Genomic DNA, 21,551 nt, shown 5'->3' with positions numbered 1-21,551 from the left:
TATTTCTTGTGAGTAATATATTGACACATCTACTGAGAGCCAAACATGTAACTAATGTTTCAGAAATTCAGAAATCCTGCTTCTTCATCTATCATGCAAGGGCAATAAATTGTGACATATCAGAAAAAGAATCTGATTAAACAAATTATTATTTTCAACATGTTTTAGAGATTGGTACTTAAATTAGCAGAGACACATGCAGTGAAGATGAACCAAAAGTATTTTGTAATTAAAGTTCAAAATAGCTTTCTCTCAGTAGGTACAAAGTATAATGAAGGAGGTGAGAGATCGTAAAGTGAACATCCATTATCCGGATATATATACCTTGAAATCAGCATGCACTCCTCTCTGTCCCAACTCTCTCCCTTTAAGCCACCTAAAATTTCTGTCAGCTTCAACTTCATAATATATTTTCAATCTGACACTTCTCTTCAGCTGTAAATGTTATCAGTGCAAAGTCTTCATAATTTCCTGCTTAGATCTGCAATTGATGCTATTTTCCTCTCCTATTTATATTAAGACACATTTGAAGTACAATGAACTGCACATATTTAAGGTGTATAATTTGGTAGGTTTGGACATGAAACCATCACTTCGATCAAGATGATGAACATATCCCATCACCTCCCAAAGTGTTTTCATGCACCTTTATAATCATCTCTTCCTTCTTGCCATCCCTAAGCAAAGAGATCTGTATTATGGCACTGAAAGTTTGAGTTTTCTGAATGTAAAATCACACGTCATCCTTTTTTTTTTTTTCTGGCTCCTTTCACTTGACAAAATTATTTTGAAATTCATTATTTGTTGCCTACAAATATTTCACTGTATGGATATACTGTAATTTGTTTTTTCCAATCACTTGTTGATGGATATTTGATTATTTCTTGTGTTTTGGCTATTACAATTAAAGCTACCATGAACATTTGTATACAATATTTACATGGATTTATGTTTTCTCTTCTCTTTGCTAAATGTCAACATTTGATAAAGTCTTAATTTTAGCCAGTGAAGGAGTTTGGGCTATGGACTAGTGACGTTGAGCACCTTTTCATGAGTTTGTCATTCACACATCACCATTTGCTATATTTGTTCACACCTCTGCCAGTTTTTTAAAAAGATTTTTATTTATTTATGTATTTGTTTGTTTGTTTATTTGAGAAAGACAGCAAGTGGGAGTGTGGTGAAGGGCCAAGGGGAAGGGAGAGGGATAAAAGCAGATGTGCTGAGCATGGAGCCTAATGCAGGGCTTGATCTCAGGACTCAGAGATCATGACCTGAGCTGAAATCAAGAGTCAGATGCCTAACCAACTGAGCCACCCAGGTGCCCCCTCTGCCCAGTTTTAAAGGGTTGTGTCATGTGTTGAATTGTGAGATTTGTTGACTTCTTGACAGAGTCTTTCATCTGACATAATTGTGGCAAATATTTTCTACTAGTCTGTGGTGTAGTAGACCTCTTAACTGTTCTTCCTGCTTTATTCTTTCATAGTCTCAGAATATTAATAATTTGAGATTCAGGTTGGTTTCTTGCTTAAGAGCCTCAAAACTTTTCACTTTGCCTTAGAATAACATCCAGCCTCCTCACCCTTATTTCAAGGCTTTATGTAATTGCTGGGTCATAGGGTAGCTCTATTTTGAATTTTTTTGAGGAGCCCTCCATACTGTTTTCCAAAGTGGCTGCACCAAGTTGCATTCCCACCAACAGTGTAAGAGGGTTCCCCTTTCTCCACATCCTCCCCAACAGTTGTTGTTTCCTGCCTTGTTAATTTTTGCCACTCTAACTGGTATGAGGTGGTATCTCAATGTGCCTTTGATTCGAGTTTCCCTGATGCCTAATGGTGATGAACATTTTTTCATGTGTCTGTAGTTATTTGTATGTCTTCTTTGGAGAAGTTCTGTTCATGTCTTCTGCCCATTTTTTGACTTGCTTTTTTGGGTGTTGAGTTTGAGAAGTTCTTTCTAGATCTTGGATACCAGCCCTTTATCTGTAATGTCATTTGCAAATATCTTCTCCCATTTCGTGGATTGCCTCTTCTTTCACTTGGATATTTTTTTCCTGCTTTGTCGAAGATTAGTTGACCATAGAGTTGAGGGTCCATTTCTGGGCTCTCTTGTCTATTCCATTGATCTATGCATCTGTTTTTGTGACAATACCATGCTGTCTTGATGATCATAGCTTTGAAATGTAGCTTAAAGTCAGGCATTGTGGTGTCCCCAGGTTTGGTTTTCTTTTTCAATATTCCCCTGGTGATTCAGGATCTTATCTGGTTCCATACAAGTTTTAGGATTGTTTATTCCAGCTCTTTTGATAAGGATTGCATTGAATGCATAGATTGCTCTGGGTAGCGTAGACATTTTAACAATTATGAAGGTTCCTCAAGACATTAAAAATAGAGCTACACTATGACCCAGCAATTGCACTACTGGGTATTTGCCCCAAAGATACAGATGTAGTGAAAAGAAGGGGCACATGCACCCCAGTGTTCATAGCAGCAATGTCTGCAATAGCCAAACTGAGGAAAGAGCCAAGATGCCCTTCAACAGACAAATGGATAAAGATGTGGTCCATATATACAATGGAATATTACTCAGTCATCAGAAAGGATGAACACCCACTATTTGCATTCTCATGGATGGAACTAGAGGGAACAATGCTAAGTGAAATATGTCAAGCAGAGAAAGACAATTATCATATGGTTTCATTTATATGTGGAACATAAGGAATAGCATGGAGGACATTAGGGGAGGAAGGGAAAAATGAAGTAGGGGAAATCAAAGGTGGAGACAAACTGTGAGTGACTGTGGACTCTGAAAAACAATCTGAGGGTTTCAGAGGAGTGGAAGTGGAGGAGGATGGATTAGCCCAGTGATGGGTATTAAGGAAGGCATGTATTGCAGTGAGCACTGGGTGTTATACACAAACAATGCATCATGGAACACTACATCAAAAACTAATGATGTACTGATGGTGACTAACATAACATAATAAAAAAATGAAAAATTGAAAAAATTAAACAAACATAAAGACCAAGTTTAAATTAAAAAAAAAAAAGGCTTTATGTAATCTTACTGCTGCCGTTTTTCTGGTCCCATCTCCCTCAACTTTATTCCTCACTCCTTCCTCCACCCACTCTATATCTATACCTGGCACACCAGCTTCATTCCCACTACTGCTGTCCTCTCTGTTTGAAACCCTCAGCCCCAAACATTTTCTGACTATTTCTTCTTGCTGTTCAGGTAAATTTATTTAAATGTGAGGTCTTCTCTAATTAGTTCTAAATTAAGCTAAAAAATCCAGTCACTCTGTTTTATTGGTTCACACAACTTATCAAACTCTGGTATTATCTTATCCATTTTTAAACTTCTGTTTTCTGCCTACCTCAAATAGAATGTAAACTTTATATAAATTAGGACCATTTCTGCAATGTTTACCACAGCTCTTTAACACCTTAAACAATACTCGGTAGAGAAGGAGCTCAGTAAACATTTTCTAAGTGAATGAAAATTAATGACCCGCTGAATACAAGTCAGCAGTGTATGGAGTTGGCTCAGGTTGACTCAGCGATCATCTCGCCCACACTGTCCACCAGTGACTGACTTCACATTGTTAGCTTGAAGCAGGTCATAGTAGAAATATTTACCCCGTGGAAAATTAGTAAGTGACACAAATCAGGACTTTTTTTTCCCCCTTTCTTTTCCTTTTCTTGTCAAGTTACTTATTAAACCTTTACTAGTATACTTCAGGTTATAGTTATTCTATTGCATAATTGTTCATTAATCTTTGATGAATTCTATTTTGATTGGAAGGGGGTACTGGTTTGGGTACTCAGGGCTAAGAGTTTGCCCCCAGTGTGATAGGATGAGAGGGCTGCATGGTTAGTGAATGTTCTTCATGTATCAACCTTATTGTAGGCTTACTTCTAGTCCTCCAGAGTTTCTTGCTTTGGGAGGCAGAGCCTGTTTTTCAGATCTCAGTGTCCACACTCATTGCTTTAACCTATGGGTAAATGCCACTGTTGACTCTGCCTAGCTGAGACATGGTATGGGCTCCTTGGCTCAGGTTCCAGAATGAAATGTTCACCTGATTACATGATGACTGCCCTAGGGTCCCCTCTGCCTTTTGCTTTCCATCTATTCTTGGCTGAGAAAAAGCTTTCCACTACCTCCCAAACATTTTTCTCCCTATTGTATATTTTCAGCTGTGCCTTACTTTTATCTTTTCTTCTATCAGTCCTGTTGTTTCTGAATCCTATAGCTTACAGATTCCTCATGGTTTTTATTCAGTGCATTACACTGTTATGTACTCTTAAAATTAAAGTTGTTAATTTAAGGGATTGGGGCAAGATAGAAAGTACATATTTCTATGTAGTGGGGATATGATCCTGTGGTATAACATGATAATTTAAATGTGAGAATGAATGGATTAGTCAATGACATGTAATACTTTATAGTATATAATACTGCTGTATTACTTGTTGAGAAACTAATAATCTCTCAGTGTAAAGAGCATAGGTTAGCTGACTGACTAGATTTTATGCTCTCTAATTTCTGTTCTCTCTTTTCTACAACTAAAAAGTAGTTCATATAAGCGGTAAGAACAAGGCAAGCAGCTTAAATTATTTAATATCTTTATTTCCTTTAAGTCTTTCTTAATAATAAAAGTGGTGGATATGAACTTAAATCTCTTGCTCTTTACTTGCCAATGACAAGGAGAAGCAAGGAAAAAATGATAAATCCTTGCTCGGTGAACCAGAGTAAAGTGAAACCATTCAGCCATTTAGCTTATATTATTACCAAGTATAAACTATGGTCCCTTTATAATTATCAACTTATTTCATTTTAGTGTACATGATGTATGTGCCTAATCATTCACATTGATAGCACTGTTGACAAGTATTTTTTTATGAAGATTATGTACATTAGATTATATATGGACCAGTGGCGAGGGACATGAATAACAACAGCTGGGAAAGTGTTGAGATATTTTTGTGACTGGAAATAGAGGAAAGTGTGTATTATTTTAAATTGAAATAAAAGTAACTGTATATGTGCACAATCAATTATGTGGTAATAAACAAGAAATAGTAGGGCAGATTTTGTAAATATTTATGCCTGTAATTAAGTACAATTTCAAATTATAAATTCTTTATAATTGTGTAATATATTATGAATACATTCTTTTTATATATCTACTTTATACTTACCAACTAGTTTTATTAAAAAGTTATGCTCATTAAAAAGATTTTAGAAAAATAGGAACAAAAAAGAAAGAAATATCCGTAGTCCCTCAACTGACTAAGAAAAAAGCAAAAATGCATGAATATTTTAACACATTTTCTTTTGTACTTTTTTCCTAAACACATATGGTGATTTTTATGTTTTTGTTTTTTTTTTAATTTCCTTGAATGAAATTGGCATCATGTTAGAGCCCTAAATATCATGGTGAATTCCGTCCAGTGGAACAGCTTTTTCCAGAGGACTGCATGGATCCTAATACATAGATATTTTTCTAATGAAAGATACCAAATTAAAATGAAATAGTTTACTTTTATTATTCCTTTGGCAGTTAGATCTTGGATCTCTCTTATGAGTGTACTATGTGTCAAATTTCATTATGCCTAATTTGGTTAAATGATAATTCTACTGAAGACTTTTAACCTGTTAACTCTCCTGAATACTTCTCTCCTGTATGTCTTCAAGTAATTTTTCCCTTTTCTAAAATCATAAATTTATCACTATGAATCTGAGATAAAATTTCCAGTGCTATACTAGTGAAAGACAAATTGTGCATAAAGAATTGTTGATCACAGGGGCACCTGGATGGCTCAGTGGGTTAAGCTTCTGTCTTCAGCTCTGGTCATGATCTCAAGGTCTTGATTTGGAGCCCCTGCATCAGGCTCTCTGCTCAGCAGGAAGCCTGCTTCCCCCTCTGTCTGCCTGCCTCTCTGCCTACTTGTGATCTCTCTCTCTCTCTGTCAAATAAATTAATAAAATCTTAAAAAAAATAAAAGGTTGATCACAAACTAAAACAATATAGTTTAAATGCTGTCATTCAAAGCAGTGTTGATGATTCTTCATGTTCTTCTAAAACAGAGATCACAAGTAGGCAGAGAAGCAGGCAGAGAGACAGGGGGAAGCAGGCTCCCTGCTGAGCAGAGAGACGGATGTGGGGCTTGATCCCAGGACCCTGAGACCATGACCTGAGCCAAAGGCAGAGGCTTAACCCACTGAGCTACCCAGGCCCCCCTAAAATTCTGTTTTTGTATATAATGTCTTTTGGTCCGATTTTTGTCTTCACCCTTGACACTAAGAAAGAAAGAAAGAAGGAAAGAAAGAAAGAAAGAAAGATGAATTCCTTACATGTCAGAGTGTTTAAATAACTTCATAAAGATCATTCAGCCAGAAAACAATAGAAATTTATATTCAAACTTGGTTTAGCTGCCCTAACTTCCAGGCATTATATTAGAAACTTAAATAACTGAATTATTTAGTGAAAAAATATAAAATATATCAGAACTGTTTTACTGCTCTTTTAAAAAGTTTGTATAAACTAAGGAATTCAAGGTTCTTTTGTTTGTTTGTTCAACCATGTGGACATTTAATTTTACCAAATTCTTCAAAATCTGTTAATTCTGTTACCAAAAAGAAGGTAGTGCTTGATTATAGATTCATATACAAGTGATTCATCACTCAGTGATTAACTTAGATTCAGTGTAGCAATGCTTTAATGACTTATTTTATTTTATAAAATATAATTGGGTTAAATAATAAAACATTAAATCTGGAGTCTCAATTGTTGAATTTTTAACACTAGCATGCTCATTTAAAAATACTTTGAGCAAGGGATGCCTGGGTGGCTCAGTTGGTTAAGCAGCTGCCTTCGGCTCAGGTCATGATCCCGGCGTCCTGGGATCGAGTCCCGCATCGGGCTCTTTGCTTGGCAGGGAGCCTGCTTCTCCCTCTGCCTCTGCCTGCCACTCTGTCTGCCTGTGCTCACTCTCGCTTCTCTCTCTATGACAAATAAATAAATAAAATCTTTAAAAAAAATACTTTGAGCAATAATAGTTTGAAGAAGTCTGAATATTTGAGTTGAGCCAGGTCATATTTTATTATAATCCTATAAGCTTTATACTGATTTCTAAAATTAAGAAGTTTTCCTTAGTGAAGATGAGTAGACTGATATCACAAATGTGACCTAGAGGGACTCTATTTGAGTCAGATATTCTATAGGCTTATGTGAATTTCTGACTCAGTTGCCCCATCTTTGGTGATGCCACAGAATTTTGTTATTATATAAATAATACTTTTCATAGCTATTATTGTCCTTTATTTACCTACTTACAGTGATTAAAGTTATATATTAAATTCAAAACACTGGAAAGGATGTAAGTCAGAGAAAATTTGAGTAAACTTTTAAACTATTCTTTTATAAGCTTTTGCCATTATGCTTCAGAAGTTATTAAGACTCAATACTGCAGGATGATTTTGGAACACCCTCTAGATATAATTGTGCTCTCTAATTAGGAGAACATTTTCCTTCTACTGTTTTGTCTTTTACTCCAGTTCATGATAACCAGTGCTACCTGCTTATTCAAATCCCTTTAATATCTTTTCTAGAACAAATTGTATTTATATTGTGGAATCATTGAGTCATACAGCTGATCGAAATGATTGCTTTGTGTGTATAGCTATTAGGAAGCTCTGATCTTAATTTGCTCTTTATGAACTAAATTATCCAAAATGTAATTTCTCTCCCCAACTTTTATGTTCCTCTCTGATTTTTTCACATTAGTGTTCACATTCCTATACTATGTGTGACTTTGTCAGCCGCTTATAAGACTCTTTAGTGAGCAAATCTGTGTTTAGAATAGATAAATAAATTGCAGTGTCTTCTCAGACTTGCTCAGTAATATGTCTGTGATGAAAACTCTGAAAAGTCATGCTACCATTTAATGCACTAAAAAATGAGATGGCTAAAATTTGTCCTGTATAGAAAGGAATTACTTAGGAATATTGATTGTTTAGGAATATATGACTTTAATTTCTGGCTGTGTAACCAAAAGAACCAAGCATCTTCTAGATAGGAATTAGGATTCTAATCACCGTAATTGGTTATATGAAGTTGTTAAAATCACTTGGGGTTCCACTGTTACTAATTCTGAACCTATGGCAGGTTGTTATTTATTCCCAACAGATTTCCATGTGAACATTTCACCAAAATGTTTTTAATTTTTAAGTGAGATTTATAATCAGTATTTTAAAAATCCTTATACTTTAGCCTGTTTTTTGAGGTTCCGTCTAATCTTTGCCAGAACACTGACGCAAGAAACGTAGGTTCTAGTCCCCTTTTTGCCATCAATTAGCTTTTGACCATAAGCAAATATTTAGTTTGAAAGAAATTGTTTTCTCGTCTATAAAGCTAGGGGCTCAGATTGGACAATTTCAGATCTCAATCCCAGCTCTTCAAAGCCCATGATTTTGCTTCTTTTCAGGGAATATGATCAATACGCATTATTATAATGAATAAATGTTTAGTTTCTCCTTTCCAAGTTAGCTATTCACTGTCAATATAGTTATAATAAGCCAGATTAATTTTACCTTTCTCTTACTCAGTTCTTGTCTCACAGAAGAAAAACTGTATAGACATGAAATTTTAAGAATTAGGAATAGGGGTACCCAGGTGGGTCAGTTGGTTAAGAGTCTGACTCTTGATTTTGGCTTGGGTCATCATCTCAGCATGATGAGATAGAGCTCTGCACTGGGCTTCATGCTGAGTGTGGAGCCTGCTTAAGATTCTCCCTCTCCTTCTGCCTCCCCCACAACCCCAGCACTTTCTGTTTCTTAAAAAAAAAAAAAAAAAAAAAAAGAATTAGAAAGAATAATTCACATCACTAGAGTATATATTTTCAAGAAGACAAAATAAATCATGAGCTCTTATTTTTCTTTCAGCAATGAACTTACATAGAATTCCATATTCCAGTATGTCTTACATAATATACTTTTTTTTTTTTAAAGATTTTATTTATTTATTTGACAGACAGAGGTCACAAGCAGGCAGAGAGGCAGGCAGAGAGAGAGGGGGAAGCAGGCTCCCCACCGAGCAGAGAGCCTGATGTGGGGCTCAATCCCAGGACCCTGGGATTATGACCCGTGCCGAAGGCAAAGGCTTTAACCCACTGAGCCATCCAGGCACCCCCATAATATACGTTTAAAGCATACCCTATTAAGTTGCAATGTAAGGTCTCCATTAACTTTATAATTATAAGTTTAAATGAACAGTCTATATAATTTCAAAATGTTGCTGAAATTCAGAAGAGTTAAACTTTATAATTTGATTTTAATTCCAAATAATGGTTCTTATCACTTGCAGTTATTTCAGTTTGTCATATTTCACAGATCTACTCAGGTAGTTGTATGTGGTGACTCTATGCATTTAGTTATTTGCAGTCATTGTCTCTTCCACATTTACTATATAGACTTAGCTAAATTACTTTCCAGTACTTTAGTACTGTTTATATTTCTATTTCATAATGTTGCATGATTTTTATATTTCAGTGAAATAATTGGTCAGGTAAAACTTTGACATGGTACCTGAATACAAGGGCATCCCAGCATTATTACATCCTTGTTGTTGAAATTTAGGGCTTAGGATAAAGGATCCAAAATGAGAGAATTATATGGAAAAGACGAGTATAGAATTTCCTGCGGCATGGTTTAATAGGAGAGAGCCTAGATTTTGGAATTGGATGAATATAGAATAGGTTTAAACCAGTTTTAATCACTTACTTAATTTAAGTTGCCTAATACAAATATTAATGCTTTTATCTGCACAATGATAAAATAACTACCATCTTGCCTCATAATAAATTGCCTTATGTAAGATGATTAGCAGAATACCTGGTAAATGGTAAGCAGTCAATACATCAAAATTGTTATGGAATTATTACTATATTTGGCACTTAGAGTACTGAAGACAGAATTTGCTTTATTCTGGTTCCTGCTAAATTTTCTTAAAGTTATGTTATGTTAAAGTTATTTCTTAAAGATAATGTTTTAGTAGATACTTGCCAAAGTAAAAGTTCTTCACTATAGAGCTTTTACTCTGAACCAGGAGGAACATGGGATATCACAATGAGATTGCCAAAATCTAGTCCAGCATAGCCTAGGCCAGGATCCTGCACAAAGGAAAGCTATAAAGGGTAATGTCTGGGTCTTTAATTATCTGACTGTAATGTCTCTTCTTCTGTCAGACCCTGGATTGACAATTAACCCCAAAACATTCATTTCGCTGTCCTCACAAAGGAAACCCAACAAATTATTTGCCATTAAATTGTGGCTTAATTACAGGACTTCAAATTATCAGCCATTATTATCAAAATGTTCCATTCACTGGACAGAGTATTTTGCTTCCTTTGGCATGGTAATTTATATGTATGCTTAACTGCTTTGGTAGATGTTGGCCCACAATAAATATTCCCGCTTCAAACATTTTTTTTTTTAAGATTTTATTTGTTTGACAGACAGAGATCACAAGTAGGCAAAGAGAGGAGGAAGCAGGTTCCCTGCTGAGCAGAGAGCCCGATGTGGGGCTCGATCCCAGGACCTTGGGATCAAAGGCAGAGACTTTAACCCACTGAGCCACCTAGGCGCCCCACTCCAAACATTATTAAGAGTGATGAATATCGGGACGCCTGGGTGGCTCAGTTGGTTAAGCAGCTGCCTTCGGCTCAGGTCATGATCCCAGCGTCCTGGGATCGAGTCCCACATCGGGCTCCTTGCTTGGCGGGGAGCCTGCTTCTCCCTCTGCCTCTGCCTGCCATTCTGTCTGCCTGTGCTTGCTCTCTCTCCCTCTCTCTCTGACCAAAAAAAAAAAAAAAAAGAGGGATGAATATCATAACTTTTGCTGATGCCCATTTGCTCTTACAGATCTTCCTCAACTTACAACGTGGTTACATCCTGATAAACCTATTGTATACTGAATATTTTAAGTAGAAAATGCATTTAATAGCTTGGCCCAACCTACATTAAATGGGCTCAGAACATTTACATTAGTCTACAGTTGTACAATGTCATCTAACACAAAGCCTAGGTTATAATAAAGGTTTGGTATCTCATGTAATTTACTGAAAATTGTACTGAAAGTGAAAAGCAGTATAATTGTGTGGGTACAGAATGATAGAAGTATAAGATTTCTTACCCTCTTGATAGTGTTGGCTACCTGGGAGCTGTGGCTGCTGTTACCCTCGCCTAACATGATGTGAGAGCATCTACTACATATCACTAAGCCAAAAAAAGATAAAAATTCCAAGTGCAATTGCTACTGAATGTGTATTACTTTCACATCATCATAAAGTCCAAAAATTGTTAAGTTTAATCATCCTAAGTCAGGGATCATCTGTTATTTTCCTTCTGGTGTAAACTTCATCTCTGAACTTTTAAAAATGTTATTTCTATTTTCTGAGACCTATTAAAGTTCTATGTGTTTCTGTTGTCTACCTATCACATGGAAGAACTTATATAATTCTAATTTATGTTTTTCTATTTCAAATTCTAGCATTTTCTTCATATCCTTCAACTCATTTATTATATAGTTTTCCTTTGTTTTGGTCATTGTTTTCTTATATGTATTTATTTTCTGTAAATAGTTTTTAAGATACTCATTTTCCTCCATTATCCTCTTCTTCTTAAAATACATTTTTTTGAGGGTCAAAAAACTTCCTTAGAGGATGGAGTGAACCAGCAACATGGTTCTAGTTCTTTCTCTTCACAACTAAGACCACTCCAGTGCTTTCTGAGTTATAGGGCTGTATTTGTCTGTGTTCTCCAGAGGATGGCGCATGTGGCATGAGATGAGGCTGGAGGAATGCGCAGAAGCCAGGTTGCTTGGTTCTACGGGTCCTAAGACAACTAGATGTTTTCCCAAGTATAGTGGAAGATATTGGTAGATTTCCAGGCAGGTCAGTGACATCATTCAGTTTAAAATTCACTCTTGATGTTATATGTATTTAGGAATGTACTTTTTTTACACGCATATATTAGGAATGTTTAAACCTAAGAGTTCCCAAGAGAAGGGAGGAAAAAAATGCCAAGAGTAGAACACCCAATTTTTTTTTTTAAAGATTTTATTTATTTATTTGACAGAGAGAGATCACAAGTAGATGGAGAGGCAGGCAGAGAGAGAGAGAGGGAAGCAGGATCTCTGCCGAGCAGAGAGCCCGATGTGGGACTCGATCCCAGGACCCTGAGATCATGACCTGAGCCGAAGGCAGCGGCTTAACCCACTGAGCCACCCAGGCGCCCCTAGAACACCAATTTTGAGGGATCTTGAAAAAATGATATTATCCTGACATCAGAAAACCTCAGTCCAAAACTCAACAGGAATGGCTTTTTGAAAATGCCAGAAATGGTTCTGCAATGCTTCAGACTCAAAGACAAATGATGCAAAGAACTTGTGGGTGTCCTAGAGCAATGGGACTGGTGATTGCTTGTGGAATACTAATCAGCACGTCCACAAATGATAGCCCACTCCACCACTACGTGTATGTCAACACCGCCTTTCCTCCCTACTCTCCTCATTTCCTTTCTTTTTGCTAAATTGAACTATGACAAGGAGAGGTTCTTGCTACAGAGAGAAGAGCTTTCGGCCGAATAGGCATGATAGAACTGGAAGATTTTAGCTAGGAAGAACAGGGATTCTCAAATCTCAAAGATGCGTTGTTTCATATTTTGTCCTCTGTCACATCCTGCTCCTCATCAGATACATCTTAAAGTAGGTAGGAAGAAGTACTAGAAATCTGAAAGGGAATCTCAATTACAAATGCAGCCATTTCATTGAATTTCTAAACTCAGTGGGGTGGAAACATAAAGCAAGCTTATTTCATCTAATCACAGGTGGAAGATCTCTCTGTTAAATTGCCCTGAGTGTCCCTTAACATTTTAAGGTGATCTCCTAATTTTTTGCTTGCACATTCCATTATTACTAATGCTGTCCTATCGGAAATTTCCATCTCGTATCCAGCATATGCTCAAGCCCTCCCCACCTCTCCACCACAGATTACGTTTCAGAACAAGCTACTGGAAATTGAGGAATATATAATCTTTTTGCTTCTCTTCCATGTGTCAATCTTCTATTTTCTCTGTTATTTGGCAAGGAAGAGGTATTTGGGAAATTAGGCACTAGTTGTTGTTGATTTTAATTTAATTACTTGGGTATGCAATATCATTCTTCTGTTGCTGATGTTTCTCTAGCTATGCTGGCTTACCATTAACAATCTCTGCGAGGAGGTGACCAAATATTGGCCCTACAGTGAGTGTGTCTATAAAAAATGGGAACCGTGTGAAAGGCTACTCTAGTGAAGAGACCTGTCTCAATCTGATACAGGACATTTACTTTTGTTTCTGGAGTCTTTTCATCTACTGATCATCATTTTTGATGCCAACAAGTTACTTTGAGTTGGCTACCATCCTTGACAACCACTTAACCCACAGGAAATCCTGGCTATCTCTCAATCTGAGTATATCAACTCACCCACTGTATCTCCACTGCATCTCAGCTTCCTCCATAGGCTTCCTATTACATTTCTCTTCCTGCTGATAGAGGCAGAACAGCCATTTTGTTGCAGGGCAGAAATCCAACTGGGGAATTAAAGGTCCATTTATTCTACTTGCAGGTAATTCTAGGCCCTGAGAGTGATTTCTTTGGAGTGGATCCTTCACTTGCCTAGAGGTTGGAAGAAGGATTTCTCTGATATTTGGATCTAGTGATACCAAGTATTGAAAGTGGGACACTGGGATGATGATACTAACAACAACAGCTAGTCTGGTTAACCCCTTGGTAAGCCAGAATGGTATATCTCACCCCCAATTATTTTTGGAGTTTCTTTATAGTGTGGAATTCTTGATATCTTATGATGTGATAGACTGAGAAAGATATAATATTATTTAAGTATTATTCTAGACAAACCCATAACCTCTACTTACTCAGGAGAAATAATCAGGGAAACCTAAACTAAGTTCTATAAAATAACTATCCTTGTACTCTTCCAAAATGTCAGTGTCATTACCCTTTGGAAATACACTGAATTAGTTAAAGGTGAAGTTTCATTATGTCTGCAAACTACTCTCCAGTGATTCAGGGGAAAAAAATAAATTAGAGAAATAAAGATGTGTCCAAAAGGTGCCAATTGGTGAGTCTAGATACAGGGCATATGCAACTTATTATATTATCCTTTACAAATTTTGTGCAGATTTAAAATGTTTCAATAAAATGCACCTGGAAGGCCCAGTGGGTTAAGCACCAGCATTTCTGGTCATGATCCCAAGGTCCTGGAATGGAGTCCCACACTGAGCTCCCCGCTCAGCCGGGAGCCAGCTTCTCCCTCTCTGCCCTGCTCCTGCTCTCTCTCATTATCTCCGTCTCTCTCTCCAATAGGTAAATAAAAAATCTTAAATAAAATAAAATAAAATAAAATGTTTCAACATAAAAATATTGAAGGTAGTCTGAACGGTAATGTTTATACTGTGTGCTTTCTTGATCTGATTATTTTAATTTTTTTGAAACTATATCCCTGTTACATATAAACAATATATGTGAAAAATTACTGTTATATTATCTAATTTTCCTAGGGTGATGTATCAAACTACCATAAACTTTATGGTCTAAAACAACAGAAATATTCTCTCACAGTTGTGGAAGCTTGAAGTTCAAAGCCAAGGTATCTTTAAGGGCATAATACCCTCCAGATGTCTAGAGGAGAATCATTTTTTCCTCTTGGGTCTTTTGGTGGCTCCAGGCTTGGGCTGCATGCCTCCAATCTCTGTCACCATCTTCAGATCACCTTCTCTCCTGTGTCTCTCTACATTAAATATCCCTTTTTTTCCTCTTATAGGGATACCTGTCATTGGAATTATGGCCCACTTTATATATAGGGTAATCTCATCTCAAGATCCTCAACTTGCAACAATTTATTTATAAATAGGTCACAGTCACAATGGGGTTAGGATTTGGACATATCTTTAGGAAGGGGGGGTCAGCAAACAACCCAGTGCAGATACATAGAAGTCTTTGAAACTCATGACCTCGAGATGAAGAGTCACACCTTCACCAACCGAACCAGACAGCTGCCCTGATAGCTCCAGTTTTTTTTTTTAAAGTTTAATTTCTTTTCAGCGTAACAGAATTCATTGTTTATGCACCACACCCAGTGTTCCATGCAATACATGCCCTCCATAATACCCACCATCAGGCTTCCCCAACCCTTCACCCCCGACCCCTTCAAAACCCTCAGATTGTTTTTCAGAGTCCATAGTGTCTCATGATTCATCTTCCCCTCCAATTTCCCTCAACTCCCTTCTCCTCTCCATCTCCCCATGTCGTCCGTGTTATTTCTTATGTTCCACAGATTACTGAAACCGTATGATAGTTGACTCTCTCTGCTTGATTTATTTCACTAAGCATAATCTCTTGCAGTCCCATCAATGTTGATACAAAAGTTGGGTATTCATCCTTTCTGATGGAGGCATAATACTCCATAGTGTATATGGACCATATCTTCCTTATCCATTCGTCCGTTGAGGGGCATCTTGGTTCTTTCCACAGTTTGGCTACCGTGGCCATTGCTGCTATGAACATTGGGGTACAGATGGCCCTTCCTTTCACTACATCTGTATCTTTGGGGTAAATACCCAGTAGTGCAATTGCAGGGTCATAGGAAGCTCTATTTTTAATCTCTTAAGGAATCTCCACACTGTTCTCCAAAGTGGCTGCACCAACTTGCATTCCCACCAACAGTGTAAGAGGGTTCCCCTTTCTCCACATCCTCTCCAACACACTTTGTTTCCTGTCTTACTAATTTTGGCCATTCTAACTGGTGTAAGGTGGTATCTCAATGTGGTTTTAATTTGAGTCTCTCTGATGGCTAGTGATGATAAACATTTTTTCATGTGTCTGATAGCCATTTGTATGTCTTCATTGGAGAAGTGTCTGTTCATGTCTTCTGCCCATTTTTTGACATGATTATCTGTTTTGTGTGTGTTGAGTTTGAGGAGTTCTTTTTTTTTTTTTTTTTTTTTTTGAGGAGTTCTTTATAGATCCTGGATATCAGCCTTTTGTTTGTACTGTCATTCGCAAATATCTTCTCCCATTCTGTGGGTTGCCTCTTTGTTTTGTTGACTGTTTCCTTTGCTGTGCAGAAGCTTTTCATCTTGATGAAATCCCAAAAGTTCATTTTTGCTTTTGTTTCCTTGGCCTTTGGAGACATATCTTGAAAGAAGCTGCTGTGACTGATGTCAAAGAGGTTACTGCCTATGATCTCCTCTATGATTCTGATGGATTCCTGTCTCACGTTGAGGTCTTTTATCCATTTCAAGCTTATCTTTGTGTACAGTGTAAGAGAATGATCGAATTTCATTCTTCTACATATAGCTGTCCAATTTTCCCAGCACCATTTATTGGAGACGCTGTCTTTTTTCCACTGTATATTTTTCCCGCTTTGTCAAAGATTATTTGACCATACAGTTGAGGGTCCATATCTGGGCTCTCTACTCTGTTCCACTGGTCTATGTGTCTGTTTTTATGCCAGTACCATGCTGTCTTGGTGATCACAGCTTTGTAGTAAAGCTTGAAATCAAGCAACATGATGCCGCAAGTTTTGTTTTTCTTTTTCAACATTTCCTTAGCAATTCAGGGTCTCTTCTGATTCCATACAAATTTTAGGATTATTTGCTCCAGCTCTTTGAAAAATACAGGTGGAATTTTGATCAGAATGGCATTAAAAGTATATATTGCTCTAGGCAATAAGACATTTTAACAACGTTTATTCTTCCGATTCAAGAGCATGGAATGGTCTTCCATCTTTTTGTGTCTTCCTCGATTTCTTTCATGAGTGTTCTATAGTTCCTCGAATACAGATCCTTTACCTCTTTGGTTAGGTTTATTCCCAAGTATCTTATGGTTCTTGGTGCTATCGTAAATGGAATCGATTCTCTAATTTCCCTTTCTGTGTTTTCATTGTTAGTGTATAAGAAAGGAACTGATTTCTGTACATTGACTTTGTATCCTGCCACATCACTGAATTGCTGTATAAGTTCTAGTAGTTTGGGGGTGGAGTCTTTTGGATTTTCCATACAAAGTATCATGTTATCTGTGAAGAGAGAGAGTTTGACTTCTTCATTGCCAATTTGGATACCTTTTATTTCTCTTTGTTGTCTGGTTGCTGTTGCTAGGACCTCTAATACTATGTTGAACAAGAGTGGTGAGAATGGGCATCCTTGTTGTGTTCCTGATCTCAGTGGGAAGGCTGTGAGCTTTTTCCCATTGAGGATGATATTGGCTGTGGGTTTTTCATAGATAGATTTTATGAAGTTCAGGAATGTTCCCTCTATCCCTATACTTTGAAGCATTTTAATCAGGAACGGATGCTGGATTTTGTCAAATGCTTTTTCTGTATCAATTGAGAGGACCATGTGGTTCTTCTCTCTTCTCTTATTGCTTTGTTCTATCACATTGATTGATTTGCAAATGTTGAACCATCCTTGCAACCCAGGGATGAATACCACCTGGTCATGGTGGATAATCTTTTTTTTTTTTTTTAAAGATTTTATTTATTGACAGAGAGAGATCACAAGTAGGCAGAGAGGCAGGCAGAGAGAGAGAGAGGGAGGGAGGAGGAAGCAGGCTCCCTGCCTAGCAGAGAGCCTGATGTGGGACTTGATCCCAGGACCCTGGGATCATGACCTGAACTGAAGGCAAAGGCTTAACCCACTGAGCCACCCAGGCCCCCAGATAATCTTTTTAATGTGCTGTTGGATCCTATTTGCTAGGATCTAGTTGAGAATCTTAGCATCCATATTCATCAGGGATATTGGTCTGAAATTCTCCTTTTTGGTGGGGTCTTTGCCTGGTTTGGGGATCAGGGTAATCCTGGCTTCATAAAAAGAGTCTGGAAGTTTTCCTCCTGCTTCAATTTTTTGAAACAGCTTCAGGAGAATAGGTGTTATTTCTTCTTTGTAATTTTGTAGAATTCCCTAGGGAATCCATCAGGTCCTGGACTCTTGTTTTTTGGGAGGTTTTTGATCACTGCTTCATTACTAGATATCGGTCTATTCAGGTTGTCAATTTCTTCCTGGTTCAGTTTTGGAAGTTTATAGTTTTCCAGGAATACATCCATTTCATCTAGGTTGCTTAACTTATTGGCATATAACTATTGATAATAACTTCTGATGATTGTTTCTATTTCCTTGGTGTTAGTTGTGATCTCTCCTCTTTCATTCATAATTTTATTAATTTGTGACTTCTCTCTTTTCTTTTGGATTATTTTGGCCAATGGTTTATCGATCTTATTGATTCTTTCAAACAACCAGCTTCTAGTTTCATTGATTCGTTCTACTGTATCTCTAGTTTCTATCTCATTGTTCTCTGCTCTAATCTTGATTTTTTCCCTTCTTGTATGTGAAGTTGGCTTAATTTGCTGTTGACTCTCCAATTCTTTAAGGTGTAAAGACAGCTGGTGTATTCTGGATTTTTCGATTTTTTTGAGGGAGGCTTGGGTGGCTATGTATTTTCCCCTAAGGACCGCCTTTGCTGTCCCATAGGGTTTGGACCAAAGTGTCTTCATTCTCATTGGTTTCCATGAATTGTTTCAGTTCTTTGATCTCCTGGTTGATCCAAACATTCTTAAGCAGGGTGGTCTCTAGCTTCCAGGTGTTTGAGTTCCTTCCAAACTTTTCCTTGTGGTTGAGCTCCAGTTTCAAAGCATTGTGATCTGAGAATATGCAGGGAATAATCTCAATCTTTTGGTATTGGTTGTGCCCTGATTTGTGTCCCAGTATGTGGTCTATTCTGGAGAAGGTTCCATGTGCACTCGAGAAGAATGAGTATTCTGTTATTTTAGGGTGGCATGTTCTGTATATATCTATGAGGTCCATCTGGTCCAATGTGTCATTCAATGCTCTTGTTTCATTATTGATTTTCTGCTTGGATGATCTGTCTATTACTGAGAGTGGTGTGTTAAGATCTCCTACTATTAATGTATTCATATCAATATGACTCTTTATCGTGATTAACAGTTTTCTCATGTAATTGGCGGCTTCCATATTGGGGGCATAAATATTTACAATTGTTAGATCTTCTCGGTGGATAGTCCCTTAAAGAATTATGTAGTGTCCTTCTGTATCTCTGACTACAGTCTTTTTTTTTTTAATTTTTTATTATTTTTTATTTTTTATAGGCATATACTTTTATTCCCAGGGGTACAGGTCTGTGAATCGCCAGGTTTACACACTTCACAGCACTCACCATAGCACATACCCTCCCCAATGTCCATAACCCCACCCCCCATCTCCCAACCCCCCTCCCCCCAGCAACCCTCAGTTTGTTTTGTGAGGTTAAGAGTCACTTATGGTTTGTCTCCCTCCCAATCCCATCTTGTTTCATTTATTCTTCTCCTACCCCCTTCACCCCCCCATGTTGCATCTCCACTTCCTCATATCAGGGAGATCATATGATAGTTGTCTTTCTCCGATTGACTTATTTCGCTAAGCATGATACCCTCTAGTTCCATCCACATCATCGTGAATGGCAAGATTTCATTTCTTTTGATGTCTGCATAGTATTCCATTGTGTATATATACCATTTCTGACTACAGTCTTTAATTTAAAATCTAATTTATCTGATATGAGAATCGCTATCCCAGCCTTCTTTTGAGGCCCATTGGCATGAAAGATGCTTCTCTATTCCTTCACTTTCAGTCTGGGTGTATCCTTAGTTTCGAAATGGATCTCTTGTAGACAACATATGGATGGGTCCTGTCGTTTTATCCAATCCGCCACCCTGTGTCGTTTTATGGGCACATTTAGGCCATCCACGTTGAGAGTGATTATTGACAGATATGTTTTTATTGACATCATGTTACCTGTGAAGTCTTTGTTTCTATAGATTATCTCCATATATTTCTGTTCAATGACATTCTTAGGATTTTTCCTCTTTTATAGAACCCCCCCCCCCCCAATTATTATTTCCTGCAGTGTCGGCTTGGTGGTCACATACTCTTTTAAACCTTGCCAGTTTGGGAAGCTCTTTATCTCTTCATCCATTTTGAATGTCAGTCTTGCTGGATGAAGTATTCTTGGCTGCATGTTCTTCTCATTTAGTGCCCTGAATACGTCTTGCTAGCCCTTTCTGTGCTGCCAGGTTTCTGTGGACAGGTCTGATGTTATTCTGATGGGCTTTCCTCTGTACCTAAGGAATTTCTTTTTCCTAACTGCTTTCAAGAGCTCCTGTCTACAATTATGATTCATCATTTTCACTACCAAGTGTCTTGAGGTCTTTCTAGATTCTATGATCTTGAAGGGAAACCTTTCTGCCTCTAGTACTCGAACGTTCTTCCATTTGCGAGATTGGGAAAATTTTCATGGAGAATTTGTTTAACTATATCTTCTAGTCTTCTTTCTTTCTCCTCCCCCTCAGGGATTCCAATAATTCTGACATTGGAATGTTTCATGGCGTCATTTATTTCCCTAATTCTGTTTTTGTGGCTTCTAAGCTGTTTGTTCCAGGTTTCCTCCTGATCCTTTTTCTCTGTTTGTCCTCCAGATCACTAATTCTATCTTCTGTCATAGTTACCCTAATTTTTAGAGAATTTAGATTAGATAGGAACTCATTGAGAACATTGTGAACATCATTCCTGGTGGCTTTCACTTCTGCCCTAATCAATTCCATTTTGTCATCTATGGCTTTCTCCAACCTAGCTATTGTTTGGATAATTGTTAGCCTGAATTTCCTTTCTGACATATTGTCTATGTCCATATCAATTAGCTCTGTTGCAGAAGGCCCAGTCTCTGAATTTTTCTTCTGTTGGGCATTCCTCCTACTAGTCATTTTGGTGAGAGATGGCTGAATGGATGTGTAGCTGAATGTATTGACTGTGGTGCAGGCAAGGTGCACCCTGGAACGCTTCTGCCCCCTGGTGTCTTCTGCCACCGTAGAGATCCAGAAGTGTATAATTCTAATCTCAGGCTGATTTCATGGGTGATCAGAGTTCTTTGGTAGGTAATCAGCTCACTTTAGGGTACAGGTTGAAACGGAGCCTCCTCCTACTTCCCTGACATCTTGTCTCCTCCATGATAGCTCCAGTTTTTAATATGTAAGACTGATGTCATCAGTTGAGATAGAGTTTTAAAGGCGATGGAATTTTGAGCACAAAGAATATTATGAAATGGACCCTTAGGAAATGAGAATTTCAATTTGTAAATGATAAATAATAGTGATATCAATTAAGTTTGTGTGTGTGTTTCTTTTTTTCTGCAATATTTAGCTAGTAAACCAACTAGCATAGAGAATGCAGAAGGCAGGCTATGTATAAAAGTAAGAATTTTCCAGAAGAATAGGAATGAACTGTTTAGGAACAAGGAAGTTGAAAAAAAAAAATCATTGTCAAGGGAATCGAAGTCATGTTTTCCTTGAATAAGTGGACTAGGAGGAGAGTGGGACTTTGAAATTAGGGTTTTGAAGTAGTAAATTTTCTGATAATAAGTTCAAGGTTTAACCTTGGCAATG

The sequence above is a fragment of the Lutra lutra genome, chromosome 1, assembly GCF_902655055.1.
Source record: "Lutra lutra chromosome 1, mLutLut1.2, whole genome shotgun sequence".
In the NCBI taxonomy this organism is placed as follows: Eukaryota; Metazoa; Chordata; class Mammalia; order Carnivora; family Mustelidae; genus Lutra; species Lutra lutra.
This window is presented reverse-complemented; position numbering follows the sequence as displayed.